General features: G+C 40.6%; 1 long non-coding RNA gene across 1 annotated transcript; it reads left to right on the top strand.

Moving 5' to 3' along the window:
• The first annotated feature begins 356 nt into the window (after positions 1 to 356).
• LOC124002382 lies at positions 357 to 9,864 on the top strand. The gene is made up of 2 exons (XR_006833007.1): positions 357 to 677; positions 8,909 to 9,864. It is a non-coding gene; the product is annotated as an uncharacterized LOC124002382 (long non-coding RNA).
• The last annotated feature ends 1,087 nt before the right edge of the window (positions 9,865 to 10,951 follow it).

Raw genomic sequence — 10,951 nt, forward strand, 5'->3', positions numbered from 1 at the left:
ACTTTTGAAACTTTTTTCAAGCGTGAAAATAAAACTGGTATGAAAACGATGAATGCATTCGAGATTTGCAGGGGGTTACTAAGCCATAAATGCAAAGGATGTACAAAATGTAAAGTTGCCAAATCTATGATCAATGTATATGTACATAATATTCTGCCTAGATCAGCTTAACCGTATAACAGACTTAGAATGTGGGTCTCGACATGTCAACACAAGGCCTTTTCAGAATCGAATCATGGGTATATTAGTCAAATTATTAACGATTATTAAAGACTGCACCTCTCATGATGCACTGCAGTATGTTACTATGAGATGGGATTAAATTCCGTCACTCATCAGCAAAAACACTCCCTGACAAGCCAAAGTGCATTCCCCTGTGAGCTGCTTCAGTATTTCCGCTATCGCTTTGAGCCCTGAGTGTTGGTTTTATACGTGTTCAAGATTCTGGAACAGCTGCCAATTGGACAAATACACTTTTCAAACTACTGTGCCGAGCTGTACTGCGCTAGCCAGGTTACGTAATCCACCATCGTTTCCGAAGCCAATCTGTCAAGGACAATGTGAAAATAAAATATCCAAGTCAGTGAGGTACAGCGGCGATTGGCACGCTAAGAGTATACGAGTATGGGATCAGTTGCGGCGAGGGGAGTGGATGCTCTGGCTCTATTCCTATTTGGGTGAGCTTTTGTAACTTCTCAAGGTTTCTGCTCCGTTCTGCGTTGAACTGCGATGTTATTACATTTCATGGACTTCTGTTATGTCTACACCCCTAACACATTGTGTTCTGGAACTGTTACTTGATCACCTCCCGCTATATAAAAAGGTAACCATTTACTCTTTGAGCTCCTTCCATGAATGAGATTCGAGAGGGATCTACCTTGCAGCTGTTGTATTAAAGATTCCCTATCATACTTGAAATTAGTCTCTGCCTAACCTTTAGATCGAGTCTTCCACAACATTTTGGGGTTCAATTTGGCAGAACTATTTCCGTATAATAATGAATCTGGCTGAATAACATTGACCAATGGGAGCACAGGGGTTCGTGTCTCCAATAGTAGGGATTGGTTTTCCTACAATCACGTGAATACTGTTGGATCAGTATATAAATAGGGATTGGTTTCTCTACACTTGCAGGTGAATTCTGTTGGGTCAGTATAAAAACTGTTGGGTCAGTATAAAAACTGTTGGGTCAGTATATACTGTATATACAATAGATTTGTACACAGAGGGTTACGGAAGTGAGAAGGATTGATTATGTCTAATGAAGTTGGTCAAATATACAGTTTTTAACATTATTAGAAGGGATTGGATAACCCACAAGAAAGTAAACAGTCGAATTATGTATCCGTAGGAATTGGTCGGCCAACAATTGAATATATTGGTAGTAGGAATTGGTTTGCCTGCATGAGAGGAGACAGTTGAAGGTAATAACAGAAATCTGACTAATAGTTTGGTTGGTAATAGGACAGGTTTAGAATAGTGAGGAAGTGATAGACAAGTGGTCGGATAGAATTGTGTCTATTAAGAGACGTAGTTGGATAAAGAAAGATTGAGTTGTATGTGTGTATATGTGTATGGGTTACTAGATGTGTATGGGTTACCAGATGTGTATGGGTTACTAGATGTGTATGGGTTACTAGATGTGTATGGGTTACTAGATGTGTATGGGTTACTAGATGTGTATGGGTTACTAGATGTGTATGGGTTACTAGATGTGTATAGGTTACTAGATGTATATGGGTTACTAGATGTGTATGGGTTACTAGATGTGTATGGGTTACTAGATGTGTATGGGTTACTAGATGTGTATGGGTTACTAGATGTGTATGGGTTACTAGAGATTTGGTGTAATAATACAGTGCCTTGCGAAAGTATTCGGCCCCCTTGAACTTTGCGACCTTTTGCCACATTTCAGGCTTCAAACATAAAGATATAAAACTTTTTAGACAGTCATGCAGTGCTTTTAACCTTATCTTTATCAAATGATCCGTAAGGGGACCACTCTGAACTTCTCTGAGTACGTCTACCCCACTTACATGCGTCTAAAATTCACCCGGATCAGCACTTTCACTGGTTATTTTGGAGTGTTTATCTCCATTTACATTTACATTTAAGTCATTTAGCAGACACTCTTATCCAGAGCGACTTACAATCTCCCATGATTTCTAATTGTCTTCTTACTCTTGTACAGTGCCTTGCGAAAGTATTCGGCCCCCTTGAACTTTGCGATCTTTTGCCACATTTCAGGCTTCAAACATAAAGATATAAACTGTATTTTTTTTGTGAAGAATCAACAACAAGTGGGACACAATCATGAAGTGGAACGACATTTATTGGATATTTCAAACTTTTTTAACAAATCAAAAACTGAAAAATTGGGCGTGCAAAATTATTCAGCCCCCTTAAGTTAATACTTTGTAGCGCCACCTTTTGCTGCGATTACAGCTGTAAGTCGCTTGGGGTATGTCTCTATCAGTTTTGCACATCGAGAGACTGAATTTTTTCCCATTCCTCCTTGCAAAACAGCTCAAGCTCAGTGAGGTTGGATGGAGAGCATTTGTGAACAGCAGTTTCAGTTCTTTCCACAGATTCTCGATTGGATTCAGGTCTGGACTATGACTTGGCCATTCTAACACCTGGATATGTTTATTTTTGAACCATTCCATTGTAGATTTTGCTTTATGTTTTGGATCATTGTCTTGTTGGAAGACAAATCTCCGTCCCAGTCTCAGGTCTTTTGCAGACTTCATCAGGTTTCTTCCAGAATGGTCCTGTATTTGGCTCCATCCATCTTCCCATCAATTTTAACCATCTTCCCTGTCCCTGCTGAAAAAAAGCAGGCCCAAAACATGATGCTGCCACCACCATGTTTGACAGTGGGGATAGTGTGTTCAGGGTGATGAGCTGTGTTGCTTTTACGCCAAACATAACGTTTTGCATTGTTGCCAAAAAGTTCAATTTTGGTTTCATCTGACCAGTCTCCCAGGTGGCTTGTGGCAAACTTTAAACAACACTTTTTATGGATATCTTTAAGAAATGGCTTTCTTCTTGCCACTCTTCCATAAAGGCCAGATTTGTGCAATACACGACTGATTGTTGTCCTATGGACAGAGTCTCCCAACTCAGCTGTAGATCTCTGCAGTTCATCCAGAGTGATCATGGGCCTCTTGGCTGCATCTCTGATCAGTCTTCTCCTTGTATGAACTGAAAGTTTAGAGGGACGGCCAGGTCTTGGTAGATTTGCAGTGGTCTGATACTCCTTCCATTTCAATATTATCGCTTGCACAGTGCTCCTTGGGATGTTTAAAGCTTGGGAAATCTTTCTGTATCCAAATCTGGCTTTAAATTTCTTCACAACAGTATCTCGGACCTGCCTGGTGTGTTCCTTGTTCTTCATGATGCTCTCTGCGCTTTTAACGGACCTCTGAGACTATCACAGTGCAGGTGCATTTATACAGAGACTTGATTACACACAGGTGGATTGTATTTATCATCATTAGTCATTTAGGTCAACATTGGATCATTCAGAGATCCTCACTGAACTTCTGGAGAGAGTTTGCTGCACTGAAAGTAAAGGGGCTGAATAATTTTGCACGCCAAATTTTTCAGTTTTTGATTTGTTAAAAAAGTTTGAAATATCCAATAAATGTCGTTCCACTTCATGATTGTGTCCCACTTGTTGTTGATTCTTCACAAAAAAAATACAGTTTATATCTTTATGTTTGAAGCCTGAAATGTGGCAAAAGATCGCAAAGTTCAAGGGGGCCGAATACTTTCGCAAGGCACTGTACAAGAGTAAGAAGACAATTAGAAATCATGGGAGATTGTAAGTCGCTCTGGATAAGAGTGTCTGCTAAATGACTTAAATGTAAATGTAAATGGAGATAAACACTCCAAAATAACCAGTGAAAGTGCTGATCCGGGTGAATTTTAGACGCATGTAAGTGGGGTAGACGTACTCAGAGAAGTTCAGAGTGGTCCCCTTACGGATCATTTGATAAAGATAAGGTTAAAAGCACTGCATGACTGTCTAAAAAGATTTGGGAATTAAAGTCTCAGACAAAGATTGGCATAGCTTCCGCCAAAAAATATAATCGCCAAGATATCAGAACCTTCGTCAAGAATTTAAATACATTAAATCACTGGAACACTTTGAATCACAATGTCCCTATGGTTTTCCTCATCCTCTTTCAGTGGATGATGATGGATATGATGATGATGATGATTTGGCCTGTTTAAGTGCTACCTATAAATATAACATGTAAACGTTGATAATTACGAAGTGATTCATCAATACCTCTTATTCTAATTCAGACAGGCGAGATGGAGAGAGACAGGGTACTGCCACTGAACTTTGAAGAACTCACAAAGGGAGGGGCGGGTGAGCTACTCACCAATAGTGCATGAGTGGTGTGAGAAACTCCTGTCTAGTCTATTTGACTTTTTCTTCAATTCCTTTATGCGATAAAATGATTTCATTATGAGTTATCAAGGGTTGTAATTAAAAGGTTACCTGTTATTCTGATTAGTTTATTTTAATTTTTTTCCTTCTGAAGAAATGTAGGTGGGCAGTAAAGCAAAGCTATTCCTACACATTCCCATGCCCTCATAGAAATGTCATTCTGTAGGTGGTTTCTGAAACTAATTAAATGTTTGTAAGAATCCATTGAGCTCTCTGGTTTTAGGGAGGGTTTCCTCCCCAGGGCTGAGAGAGAAAGCCCTGTTGTGTACTCCAGCCAATAACAAGCTACTCTCATAAGTGGTTGATTACTGTAACCAATTATATCAATTTCATACTCTGTTGGCTACATATGGGGAGGGTTTTACGATTCGCCACAGACACTGTTGGGTTACCTTGGAAGCATGTAATGACGGTGTGAGTCATGTGTCCAAAAAGTGAACGGTCAGTGCATGCAGAAAATGTACTACATGCACCGATTTGCCAAGAACACAATGCAGGAAAATGAGTACCCACTTCTTAGTCTTGACTACCAGTTCCCTGGGGCCCATTAGTAAAATATGCAAATTGATTTGGCAAGGCCTATGAGAACCCCAGCATCCCCTCCATGTGCTATCCCAGATCTGCATCTGTTGGATGACACTATGATGAAGTGCTGTATAGCTCTCTGACTAACTGTATCCGAGCTGTTCACTCACAGGCCTCCGATGCCCAGACCCTCCCAGATGACCGTCCATATTGCGATCTCCAGTCTGGAAGTTGGGTAATGGTCAGGAGGCACCTTTAAAAACCCAGATAGAACGGACCACATCAGATCGCCCTCACCCCCGTAACAGATGTAAAGTGCTTAGGAAAAGACACCTGGATCCACGCCTCCCACTGCAAGCAAGTAGCAGAGCAGGAAGATGTTACTAGGGGCACTCTGCTCATCCTGGGACTCATCCTCTGGGTGGTAGCAGACTTCGAGGCAGGTGAAAGTGCTAGTGACCTCTCCCCGACCTCTCTGCTCCAACAAGGCCCGGCTTCCACAGGGTGAAGCCAAGAAGAGCACATATGAAACCTGCCTGGACTCTGACGACCCCACAGACCTGAAGAGGGAAAAAAAGAGGATATGAACATGATGGGGTTTTCCCCAGGTCAAACACTTTCTTACATTTAGCTAGTAATGTCTCTGTACTACAGAATGTATCAGATTGTTTGGTTTGTGGATTGTTACTAGACAGTGCTGAGACTATGCCATTACGAGCTGTACCCCTCGGTGCTTATGAAACATTGATGTGGACCAAAGCAGGTAACCATGCTTGATTGGGTGGAGGATGAGGTGTTTTATATGAGAAGATTTTAATAATCACACCTCTCTTCCCAAGCAACCCATCACCCTGGTCTACTCTCCCCCAGGTTATGTGTTATATAGCAAATGGAACCGGTCTCCAGTTGGGGGATAGTCATTGTAAGTATAACCTTTCTGTCTACAATAACATAACCCTGCCCTTCCTGTTGAGAAAAGGAACATTCCACCTTAACATGTCATTAGGGATACGTTATAAACTTAAGAATGTCAGTGTGTATGCTAAACGTATACTAGTGTTCAAAACTTTGGGGTCACTTAGAAATGTCCTTGTTTTTGAAAGAAAAGTACATTTTCCTTCCAATAAAACAACATCAAATTGATCAGAAATACAGTGTAGACATTGTTAATGTTGAAAATGACTATTGTAGCTCGAAACGGCATATTTTTTATGGAATATCTATATAGGCGTACAGAGGCCCATTATCAGCAACCATCACTCCTGTGTTCCAATGGCACGTTGTGTTAGCTAATCCAAGTTGATCAATTATGCCAGCACAGCTGAAAACCGTTGTCCTGATTAAAGAAGCAATAAAACTGGCCTTCTTTAGACTTGTTGAGTATCTGGGGTTAAATGGCCAGAAACAAAGACCTTTCTTCTGAAACTCGTCAGTCTATTCTTGTTCTGAAAAAAGAAAGCTATTCCATGTGAGACATTTCCAAGAAAAGATATCGTACAACGCTGTGTACTACTCCCGTCACAGAACAGTGCAAACTGGCCCTAACCAGAATAGAAAGAGGAGTGGGAGGCCCCGGCGTACAACTGAGCAAAAGGACAAGTACATTAGAGTGTCTAGTTTGAGAACCAGACGCCTCACATGTCCTCAAATGGCAGCTTCATTAAATAGTACCTGCAAAACACCTGTCTCAACGTCAACAGTGAAGAGGCAACTCCGGGATGCTGGCCTTGTAGGCAGAGTTGCAAAGAAAAAGCCATATTTCAGACTGGCCAATAAAAATTAAATATTAAGATTGGCAAAAGTTCGGATCAGAAAGAAGAACATTCGTGAGATGCAGAAAGAATGTGATGATGCTGGAGGAGTGCTTGTCGCCATCTGTCAATCATCGTGGAGGCAATGTGATGGTCTGAGGGTGCTTTGGTGGTGGTAAAATGGAAGATTTGTACCGGGTAAAAGAGGTCTTGAAGAAGTAAGGCTATCACTCCAGTTTGGAACACCATGCCATACCCTGTGGACGGCGCTTAATTGGAGCCAATTTCCTCCAAACTTTTGAACTTTTGAATGGTAGTGTATGTCCTCAGTAAGTGGAACTATGTATATGTGGGGGGAACACCTACTATTATCTGTCTAAAAATTGGTCAGGATCATGCTATGCTGCCTATGTTGTTCCTGCTGTGCGTACTATCCCAATACCTACAAATCACCCTTTCTCCAACTTGTATAGGAGGACCACTGCATCTTGTCCTGCAAAACATTTTTTTCCCCTCTGCATTAATCCCTAATTACGTTTTGACAGTTGCACTTGATTCCATTAGAGAACTAGCAAAGAATGGGCAATGCTACTGCTATTGAATAATTTACTGCTGAACTTGTGGCTATAGGTACTATGGTCTTACAGAATAGATTGGCTTTGGATATTCTCCTAGCATATAAGGGAGGCACCTGTGCGGTAGCTGGTCAAGAATGCTATACTTATATTCCAGACTCCCCTATGGGTTTTGCTGAGTCATTTGCCACTATTAGACATCTGGTTGATACTGTGGCAAAGCGAGATAACGAGTGGGTTTGGGATCTGTTTGCATATGTGAAAGCTAGCCTTTGAGAACATTGAAACTCTTGTGTTGCAATGTCTCCTGGTACTGGTTGGATTCCTCCTGCTATTGTTCTCTGTTCTCATGCCTGATGACCTTGGTGAGGAGATTGTGTGAAACAGCAGTATCCCCTCCCCACCAGATGGTCATGACCACAGAAGTCAGCTTAAAATTACCTGACGGATCAGGCCACTGTTTCATCCTTTCACCCAGATGTCCCTATCAGAGATGATAGTACCTACTGTCATCGAAATGAACCCGATCCCTATGAACTTCCCGTCTCCCCCGATTATTATTATTAAGTTACCGTTCAGGAGGTCCATTCAGATCACCCCTTTTAGTGTAAAATGAAAATGTCATTTTTTCCCAGAAGGTTTTAAGTTCTGTCTGACAGCTCAGATATATCATGTATGGTGATGATTATGGTTTTCATGGCATCAAAGGGGGAATTGTGGTGGCAGAATTGGGGTGAGCTGTTGAAACGTCTTAAGGTTTATGCTCGGTTCTGATGTTAGGCATTTCATATACTCTTGTTATGTCTGCACCGTAACACAAGACCATTGTGTTCTGGAACTGTTGCTGTATAAAATAACTGTTCCTGAGATGTATTGTATCTCCTAAATAGGACAAACACTTCAAAACCTTGATTCTTATTATTTATTTTTCTTTGTAACTTTTTTTGTTGTGCCATTTATGAATGTGCGTTTCTCTGGGCTAGTAGTAAAGGCCTAATTCAATATTTTATCAAATAATTTTGAAATATATATATATATATATATATATATTTCTTTAACCTAAAGGGGTTCTGAAATCAAATAGCTATGATCCCCCTTAGACTTTAAATAATTAAATTAGTCTCTGCCATATCTTTGGATCAAGTTTTTGACAACACTATACTGATTCCCCTTAGTGAGGACACTGATATCTGATACAGCAGCTTCCTCCTCATGTCCTTCAAACACGAGCTCCCTATGGTCCCTCTCTGACACACACACCAGTCCTTCAACAGAACGTCTTCTTTCATATCCCTTCTGATTAAGGAATATTGATACATCTAAGAAATTGATACTTACCATCCATCTTATTAGCAACATTGTATCCGGGTCTCTCTTGAAAGAGCCATTGTCATTTGCAACGATACAGGCTTGGCTAATTAAAGGTTAAATAAATGTATTTGATATATTATTCCATCCCATCGTCTGCTCACTGTAATATATGTGCCTCTGCTCTCTGCTGTATGATTTCACTCTGGCATCTGATCTGAATGGAGACCACTACAGTATAGGCCTAGTAAATCCAATTCTTCTATCCCCCACATCTGATGCATTAGATATCGGCCCAGTCAGCAGACAGTACACAACGAAGAGCGGTTCCCTACTTCACTGTCATTCTCCACTCAGCTCAGCAGCTGCCAAGCAACCAGGCTACATACAGTACACTACAAACCAGGAGATGCAAGACCACCAACACCAGGAAGATCTGGGACCAGTCAACATAAACACACCTTTAGATCTGTAGGAATGCTGTGATGTCGATGGGTGTAGAGGTGTCTGATTGGCCCATGTCTTTCACCAGTCACCTACTGACAACGCCTGGTATTGTTGAAGATTTGTGAAAATGTGCCTGTATGTGAGTACGTACAGTGTCTGTTAGTATGTTATATGCTTGTCTTCGTGTGTAAAGCATGAAGTGTGTGTGTTGCCATAATCAGGCATAAAGACCATTGCTTTGTAGTACAACGTAGTAGCCTACATCAGGCAATTAAGAGTCTACCTGCTTTAACTACAGGCAAAATAAACTAAATCTAATGCAAATTGATGCAAGCTTTTCCTAGCTGATATAGGAAACTTGGCAACTGCCCAGTATGAAAACTGGTTCAGATGTGTGTGCATGGATGTGACACCAGAGGTTGCCTGGGGCAACATTAGGTATAAATAACTAAGGTCAGACAAGAAAAAAAAAAAGGATTTTCCTCCTAGGCAATGAGATAATTAGATGTCAAGCTGCATTATGGGTAATTAATGTGGAAAAGTGTTATTACATATGAAACAAACCAACACCATAACAACATGTTAATTGTTATACTTCCAACTGTTGCAATGAATGAGACTAACATGGATAGCAAGTTTGACTGAATCAAAGTAAAACTGAATTAAAAAGTAATTAAGAGTGAATGTAATTATTAACTAATATACTGTAGTCACCAAAAAAAAGGGTTGTTTTCAACAAGGTTGATATAGTTGATCTTGTCTGTTGGACTGAATAAAAAGGAATTCTCAATCGCTCTATTGGCTGACCTACAGTTCACTGCTCATTAGTTTACCTTGAGCCTTTGCGACCAATGACTGTTTAAATAAATGGACAAAGCCATTGATCAAATGACACTATTAATTCTTATGTGAAGACTCAATAGCGCATTGAAGCCAAATGAAGTCGTTTAAGATGGAGAGTAATGGAGACATTCCTTTACCTAACATGCGCAGTTTGAGCAAAACCAGGAAGGCTAGTTCAGTGTTGCCCCTTCTCATTGATTAAACAAGTTGAAGGCCGACTAGGGTACTACAGGCTGCCATTAGCAACTAAATTATCCTTAACTTCTTCTGTGTGCAAATTGAAAATAAATCAGACATATACAGTGCATTTGGAAAGTGTTCAAACCTCATGACATTTTGTTACGTTACAGCCTTATTCTAAAATGAATTAAATAAAAAGAATTCAGCAATCTACACACAATACCCCATAATAACAAGACAAAAAAAAAAAAAAAAAACTTCATTTACATAAGTATTCAGACCATTCGCTATGAGGCTCAAAATTGAGCTCAGGTGCATCCTGTTTCCATTGATCATCCATTGATGTTTCTACAACTTGGAGTCCACCGGTGGTGGAAAAGGCACACACCTGTCTATATAAGGTCCCACAGTTGACAGTGCATGTCAGACCAAAAACCAAGCCATGAGGTCGAAGGAATTGTCTGTAGAGCTCCAAGACAGGATTGTGTCAAGGCACAGATCTGGGGAAGGGGACGAAAAAATGTGTCCAGCATTGAAGGTCCCCAGGAACACAGTGGCCTCCATCATTCTTAAATGGAAGATGTTAGGGTCCACCAAGACACTTTCTAGAGCTGGCCAGGGAGGTGAGTAAGAACCCGATGGTCACTCTGACAGAGCTCCAGAGTTCATATGTGGAAATGGGAGAACCTTGTATCTATCTGGTGTATTAGAAGCAATTATTTGTACCATGAATGTCTTCGACAAAAATATTTCATTTACACAAAGATGGACCACAAAGATCTGCATTTCTCCATTCACTATAATGGGGGATCCTATTTTCTGCTAACATTGCCATCAATACCGTGGTCGGCCTTGAACTT

The sequence above is a fragment of the Oncorhynchus gorbuscha genome, linkage group LG18 (genome assembly GCF_021184085.1).
Source record: "Oncorhynchus gorbuscha isolate QuinsamMale2020 ecotype Even-year linkage group LG18, OgorEven_v1.0, whole genome shotgun sequence".
Classification (NCBI taxonomy): Eukaryota; Metazoa; Chordata; class Actinopteri; order Salmoniformes; family Salmonidae; genus Oncorhynchus; species Oncorhynchus gorbuscha.